Source organism: Pteropus alecto, unplaced genomic scaffold, assembly GCF_000325575.1.
Source record: "Pteropus alecto unplaced genomic scaffold, ASM32557v1 scaffold39, whole genome shotgun sequence".
Classification (NCBI taxonomy): Eukaryota; Metazoa; Chordata; class Mammalia; order Chiroptera; family Pteropodidae; genus Pteropus; species Pteropus alecto.
In genome coordinates this window covers 10,399,079-10,407,264 of record NW_006443568.1, presented here as the reverse complement: position 1 = coordinate 10,407,264, position 8,186 = coordinate 10,399,079, and positions in this window count along the sequence as shown.

Genomic DNA, 8,186 nt, shown 5'->3' with positions numbered 1-8,186 from the left:
CAGGAAGAGGCCCCTCACCCCCTTTCAGTTTCTTTGTCCTTGTCATCCTCCCGTACCCGCCCCTCCCCGCCCCCAGCCTTGTGGGACTAGGATGAGGCCACTCTTAGCATACTATATCAGTATTATGTGGGGCTTGGAGATGCTTATCCACCTTGGGAGCCCTGCCTGGTGACTCTAGGGACTCTGGTCTCTGCCTTGGCAGGGTAAATCCAGCAGCTGAAGGGTCTGGGTGGGTTCAGAAGAAAGGAGACTCATCTGAAAATGAAGATGCAAACCAGATGGGGAGAGGGGGTTTGGGGGGAGACAAGCTTTGGGCTCAACTCTCAGGACCCTGACCATGTCTGTGATCAGGTAAGGCTCAGGTAAGGCTGTTGTCCTTCTGTACCCACTGTGGGTACAGTGTCCACACAAAGACTGGCAGTCCTGGTCCAAGTATGAACATTGCAATAGAAATTGTAGCTCTGTGTGAGGAGAATAGCAACTGTTTAATATGGGAAACAAACCAACCAACCAAGCCGGGGCCTCCAAGTATCACCAAACTGTCACCAAGTGAGAGAGGTGGACCGCCAGGGTGTGGGACGCAGCTGAGAAAATATGGACCTGCTGCTTTTCCTTTTCCCCTGCTTGTGGGTCTCTGGCTGCTGAGACTCTGGCACAGCTCAGGGCTGGGGAATTCGTTTATTCTTTTGAAGCGTGAAGGACACTGCTCGACTTTGAAAAAACACAGTTGCCTGCTTGAATTTCAAATAGTTTAACGCCGCCTCTGCTACCTAGCTGTGATCTATAGGGCTGATTGTTCAGGCCTCAAAGTACCAAATAAATGAACTGTGAACATCCAAGGATAGAGAAGAAATGTCCTTATTCAAGTCAAACTTTGGCTGGAAAGGATTGTTGACTTTTGCTCTGATGTTGCAGGGAAGCAGCTGGGACGGGGTCTATCACCCTTGGGTTCTCCTGGGGCAACAGCTGGCTGCTCCTGCACCTTTAGGCAGTAGGAAATGGGCACCTCATCTGAGTCAGGGCCACCAGCTCTGGTGGGGACGCTGTGTGGTGAAAGCTATTTCTCTAGGTCGGAGGCCATATCCATAATCTTAGGTCAAGGGCCAAAGGGCAGAAAAGGCACCTATGGGAAAACTGCTGAACGCAAGGCACTGCCTAGAATGAATATGGGTGATGGATGGGAGGGGGCAGGATAGTGTAGTCAAGTACACCATCTGAAGCCAGAATAGACATGGTTTTAAATCCCAGCTCTGCTGCTTACTTACCAGCTATTTGACTTGGGCAAGTGATTTCATCTCTTTAAGCCTCAGTTTCTTCCTCTGCAAAGTGGGGAGCAATAATAATACTCAACTTGAATTACAAGTATTAAATGAGATTGTATATGCAATGTACTCATTCAGGCATTTAAGTGCTCAATAACCTTGTAATAATAGTGTGAGTTCTAATAATAATATTAGTGTTGATGACGAGGACGGTCATTATTATTTCTGAGCCTCCAGGCTGCTACGTTACGCTTGGCTAGAAAGTTGGAGCTGGAGAGGAGGTGGGAGTGGGGCTATGAGCCAAGGGAGTAGTGAGTGGCACTGAGCAGAGGCCACCAGGTATAGAATAGCATCATCTTGGTGGCTGACTCCACTAGCTCCTACCGCTATTAACAGCTCCGTTTTCAGCAATCTCACCATCATTTTTAATGACCAGGTATTATTCTATTATATAGATAAACTGTGTTTTATTGAAGCAAACAATATTTTTAATAACTGTAGAATATTCCAATGATTTGGTTGAATCATATTTTGATAGGGAAGCAAAGCGGTGTATCTGAATCAGAACAGTCTTTAAAGATAGAGATCTTCAATTATTTACTCAACATTTTTTGAGCGTCAGCTTTGAGCCAGGCCCTGTGCTATGCGCCACTCATACAAAGGTAAAGAAGATAAACATGGACCTGCCCTCACAATGCTTATGGTCTAGAAGGGGAGACAGACATGTAACTGGACCTGAGTTTAAACTCCTGGCTGTATGATCTTAAACAAGCCACACATCTTCTCCGAGCCACAGTTTCCTCATATATGGAATCTCAATGTAGAAAGTTACAGGCACAGTATTCAGCCAACAAACATTAGTTCTCTCTTCTAATGATTAGTAGTTTTAAAGTTATTTTTAAATTCTTTTGCCTTTATGGATAATATCCTCCTAAACATCATCTTTTTTCTTGGGAAAATTTCTGTTATTTAGCTAAAGAGGTTTTTCTAAACGCTCTGCTACTCTTCAGTGTTCAGTAGGCAGAGAAGTGGACAAGAGCCACTGAATTATTGGCAGGAGGTTTCAGGAAATAAGTCACCAAACTGTCCACATTTTTGATTTCTCATCTGCCTCTTTTATTGTTCCTCTAATACACCAAGAACATTTCTGCCTCGGTGCCTTTGCACTTACTGTTCTCACTGCCTAGAGCACTATTTGCCCAGATATCATACTCACTTCCTTCAGGTCTTTATTCAAATGTCATCTTATTAGAGAGGTTGTTCCTTTTCCCTGCCCCCAACATCCCTCTCCATCCCCTTACTCTGCTTTATTCTTCTTCATAGCTTTTACTACTTTCTGACAGGCATATTGGCCTGGGTATCGATTTGTTGTCTGTCTTTCCAAATAGAAGTAATCTTCGTGAAAGCCAAGATGCTGCCTGCCCTGGAATAGTGGCTGGCACATAGTAGGGCCTCAATAAAAATTTGTGGCCTGAGTGAATAAAGAGATCAAATGAAATGACTCATAATACTTATAATATTTGTTAGTGTCTAGAAACAGCAAAAAGTATTCAAATAGAAGAAATAATAATAATAATTGGAAACTTAATACAGTACTTTATTTGGGTGGTAGGCCACCGAAGATCTTGGCTGGGGTGTCTGTAAGTGGGGGTTGGGGTGGGGGAAGATGTGGTTCTTCTCTTCCTAGCTGCAGCAAGAGGCTAATGGCCTCCACAGGGATCCAATCCAATTAAGGCCCTGGCTCCAAGTCAACTCGGGTTCCCTTCCTGGCTGCAGCAGCTTCCAAGTGACAAAATGAAACCTGTAACTTTCTCGAGATGAGACAGTCTCCAGGCGAGCAGGGCAGAAAGGGGCTGGGGGTAGGGTTTCTGCTCCCTGGGGAATAGATCTGCACTGTGTCCAAATGGTTTTAATATTCTGCGTGCATGCGTGCGTGTGTGTGTGTGTGTGTGTGTGTGTGTGTGTGTGTGTGTGTGAGACAGAGAGAGAGAGAGAGAGAGAGAGAGAGAGAGAAAGGAGCATCCTCAAGACCAGTCTTTGAAGGGATGCAGATGGATGCAGTGGAAAAGAGTGAGATACAAAGCTAGGAGACATGGGTTTTTCTGCTCCCCCCCAATTGTATGACAAGGCAGGAAACCAAGATGGCAGGGAGGATAAGCCCTGCCTGAGATCACATTGCTCCCTCCTGCAGAACTGGAAAGGTGACTGTCCAAAAGTTTAGGCTTAATTGTACTTTAGAATGCTCTTTCAACTGTTTTTTGTTTTTCTTTTTAAAATCAATTTTGGATAGGTAATATATATTCATAGGACAATATTTTAGAGTTAAAAAAACTAGTATAATATAGTAAACGAATGTACACCTCTGTGCCCAGTGACCCAGGTACCCTCTCTGTGGGTAAATACTGTTACCAATTTCTTGTGTTTCCTATCAGAGAGAAGTGCGTATGTAATATACAGTATGAAAAGATGAAATACAGGTATACAAATGTGATATACAGGCATGCAAAAATAATATAGGGGTATTACCTTAAATTATATATTGAAAGAATATAGAAAGGCCTAATAGAATGAGTTCGAGTCTCTCTGTCCAAGAATAGATTATGCCTGTCCATTTAAGCATTTTCAACATTTTTTTGAGAGTATATATATTCTGTCATATACATATATGTTTCTCAAAAGCATTAACATTTTTTCGAATGAAACTTGCACATATTATTAAGATGCTTTCCTATTTCTCAGATATCTTTATATTTTTGGTTGCTTTTAATAAATGAGGACTTTTCTTCCATTATAGTTTTTAACTGGTGGGGCTTCACAGAAAGGCACTGATTTCTAAAAAACATATTAACTTTAATCACTTTCATGAGGTTTCTTATTGTTGGTAATAGATGTCCAGCTATTTTTTCTTTGCAACTAATGTTGAAGACAGCTGGTCCAGTAGGTGTTATGCCCATGGATGTTTTGTTAATAAATTTTTTTTGTTAATAAATAGTAGCAACAGCTAGTCCCTACAGAGCACTTATCACATGCCAGGCACTATTCCAAGCACTTAACATAGATTTACTTATCAACAATCCTATTAAATATGTACTATTTTAAAACCCATTTTACAGAGGAGAAACTGAAGCATGGAGAAGTTAAACAAGTTATCTGAGCTAGCAAATGACAGAGTCAGAAGTAGAACCCTAGTTGTCTGACCCCAGAGCCCATTTACACAGCACTTCACTCTGCTGCCTTAACTGCACAAAATGGAATCGAGACAGTCAGCCAGCAGCACTACAGAGGGATAAAAGCCAGGTCTCAAAAAAAAGACAGGTTTTCCAAAGGACAAGATGATGTCTCCATAAATTCTCCCCTGATGAAGAAGCAATTATAAACAAACACAAACCACCCGGCTTCTCAGATTGGGTGAGCAGGACCCTCCAAAGAGTATGCCAGGGGTACAGGAAATCATAGCATAAATATGGCACATCCACTCATTCCATAAGTTTTTATTGTGTATCATGAGCTGTTCTATGAGCTGGGAATATTAGCCATAAACAAAAATCAAACAAGATCCCTGGAGTGTAGCAGCTGGACGCCGGTGAGGCAGAGCCGTGATGCATGGAAGCTGGACTCCCAGGAAATGAAACAGAAGATGCATGAGGAGGTGATCTCCTGCATATGGAACTTCCTCATCTACACGATCCTGTTGCGAGTCACTTCATTTAACTTAAAGAAATTGGACAGCATATAAAGATTGGGCATCACATGTGACTGCATAATATGAAGAACCTGGTTACAGTTTCTACTTTGCCAATCAATCTGCAAATGACTAGGCCTAGAGAGACATAGAGACTCTTTGAATGGACATAAAACTTCTACTTGTTAAGAACAAGTTTGGCTCTGGTAACTGATCTTCATAGCTAAAATATAAAACTATTTGGAAAGTGTGGAAGATGTTTTGTAGCCGTGGTATGCCCTTCTACCTGTGATAGTCAACCTCCATGAATGTTAGTATAATCGTAAATAATGTCAAATTCCATTTTCTAGCAAGTATTAATTAAATAAGGGAATTACGCCTGCAGTGGCACTGTCTTGTCAGTCATTTCTATTTACCTTTTTCTTCTGTCTAGAGTATATTTGGTGAAGAGCTCCTTATGATTAGTTATGTTTTATGGAAACCAGCATACGACAACAACATTTATGCACAGAATCATTAGTCTATATTTTAAATAATTGTACCAATTAAGAAAAAAAAATCCATGCCCTCATGGAGTTTATGTTCTATGTGCAAATATGCATAAAGGATAATATGCAAATAAATAAGTAAAATATATGTCAGAGGGTGGTAAGTGTTATAGAGAGAAAGTGGAGGGTGGAATGAGATAGAACAGGTTGTAATTATGAATAGGATGGCTTTTGGGGAGAGTTCTCTGAGAAGGTGGCATTTGAGCAATCCGGAAGCAGGCAAGGGAGTGGAAATTGCAGGAATTCTGGGGAAAGAATGTTCTATGGAGAAAGAATAGCAAGTGCAAAGGCCCTGAGGCAAGGGTGTGTTTGGAATGTTCAGGGAATAGTAATGAGGCCACTTGGCTGGGGTGAAGAGCAAAGGGGAGAATGAGGAGAGATGAGGTCAGAAAGGTGTGTGTGTAGGGGAGAGAGGAGAACACATCTCCACCCATCTTCGAGATTAGTGTGTACTGTTATAAAAAAATATGAGTATAGAATGCAAAATATGCATGCTTTTGAAGGTCAAAGATGAGACTTGAAGGCTATGTACTTATGGACCCTTCCCTGAATAAACATTGTCTAGAGTATATTTGGTCAAGAGCAGACCAGCTCCACCTTCCACAGGAGTGGAAATTGGGAAATCCTGGTGTGAGTGACTGACCAGGTTTCTAAGCAGAGGCTCTGTGTTTGAGCCTGGGAGATCATCATCACTACCTCAAGGCTCTGTGGAGGACAATGCTGCCAGCTTCCTCCCAACTAAGATCTGGGTTTAGTCAATGAGGCCTAAAGATCCCTGGTCTCCTCAGTCTTTTAGGCCCTGGTTATCTTTATATTTTTGTGCCGCGAGGCCAGCTTTGGGGCCTGCAACAGATACTACTGTCAATATTCCCTGATTCCAACTGAATTTTCATAAGCCCTCAGGCATACATCCGAAAACAACCTTGAAATGGTATTTTGCCTCAGGGCAAGTCTGGGGCTTTCTTTGAGATTCCATTTGATCTTTTAGATCTGGATCTTCTTGGATCTCCTTTGACCTGGTTCACCTTTTTGGTTTCTTTTCAGGCGTGGGGGAAGGGGGAGGCTGGAAGGGAACTTTGGTATACCTTGTGATTCCATGTAAAACTAACACTGGGTTCAGAGTCCGTCCAGCCAAGCATTCAGTTTGTTTTCTGTTCACATCCCCATTTAGGGGGAAGACTCCTGGTGTTATTTTCTTTTTCAACAAACAAGCTGGTCATGGAGGGAGTTCAATACGATGTCATCCCAGCCTGTAGGGGTGAACAGGGATAGTACAGGGCCCAATGCAGTGATAACAGCCATCACTGACTGAACAGGACAGTGGCACTTTCCAGTAATTGCCCTCCCTCTCATCTGCTTTCTAGATAATGAAACTGAGGCTTAGAGGTTTAGAGGCCTGGAAATTTCAGGACAATTTATCCAGAACATGTGTTCCTTAACCTATGGGGCCCACTGTCTCTTTATTAGAGTCTCTAAACAATATGTGAGCGACTTGCATTGGTCTGGGAGAGAAAGAAACTGCAGGTTTCATTGATTTTTATGCATACATTTAATTTTTCAAACATTAAATCATCCATGAAATTTACTGCTAAGTGAGGATATGGAGACAAACTCCTACGTTTGGCCTTCCCAGGAACCATTCAACCAAACGCGGGAAGTGGGAGAAGCTGAGTCCAGCATTAAAGAAAGTCAGAAGAGGGAACAAATAACTGCTTCCAGAGGGGGTGACATGTGCCCAGGCACTCAACAGTAGCAAACCTGGACATGGTGTACCAGGTTCCTGGCTCAAAGAATCCCCGCTCCTGTTCACAGTGCAGTTTTTCTGGTTTGAGGATCCCTACATCAAAATTGTCCTGGTGCTCGTTAAAATGTGCATTTCTCCTTTCTCTAAAGTAGAATCAGAGAATTGGATAAAGCAGGTTTGGGTGTAGCACCCAGGTGAATCTGATGCACATTCAAGTGGCAGGTGAATGGGGGAAGCAAATCGGTCTAGGCAGGAGGAACAGCATTGACAGTAGTTTGGGAGTCCCGTGGCCTGCAGACAATGAGGTTGCAGTTCAAGACTAGGCTCTAGGAGCAGAGGGATCCTATCCCTACTGTTTATCGCTCCAGTTGGGAACACAGTAGGGCTTCATAAATATGTTAATACGCTAGCTCCCAAAATAGAAAGTCAAAGGGAAAAACGAAGACATCGGAGGAGGGAAAACGATGTGTTTCTAAGGGGATGAAAACTTTCCAAAAAGTTGTTCTGGAAAAGGCAGCTCCGTCTAACAGAGTTGGGGAAGAAGCTTCGGTAAAGGGCGGTGAATCCTGGGGGGCTGCAGCTGGGGAGAGGTCAGAAGGCGTCTTCTCGCCTCTCCGGGCCCGCTGAAGGAATGAGATCACCTGGTGCAGCGCCAGCAGCAGCTGCGTGGCCGCGCCCGCGCTGCCGCGGGAGGCAGTGTCAGGCTCCGGCCCCCGGGGGAATTTTCTCTCCCGCTCCCTCGGGAGGTGGGCTCGGAGTCCCTCTCTCTCTCTCTCTCTCTCCGGGCGCCAACGCCTCGCCCCGGAGCCTGGGTCACGCCCCCTTAGCTGCCTCCTGGTGGTCTGTCCTCCGCCCCTGCCCGAGGCCTCGCTCCCGGAGGTCGGGCTGTCGGGTTTCCTCCCGAGAGTTAAGGGACGCTGGCCTTGGCCCCGCCCCCAACGAGGTCCCGG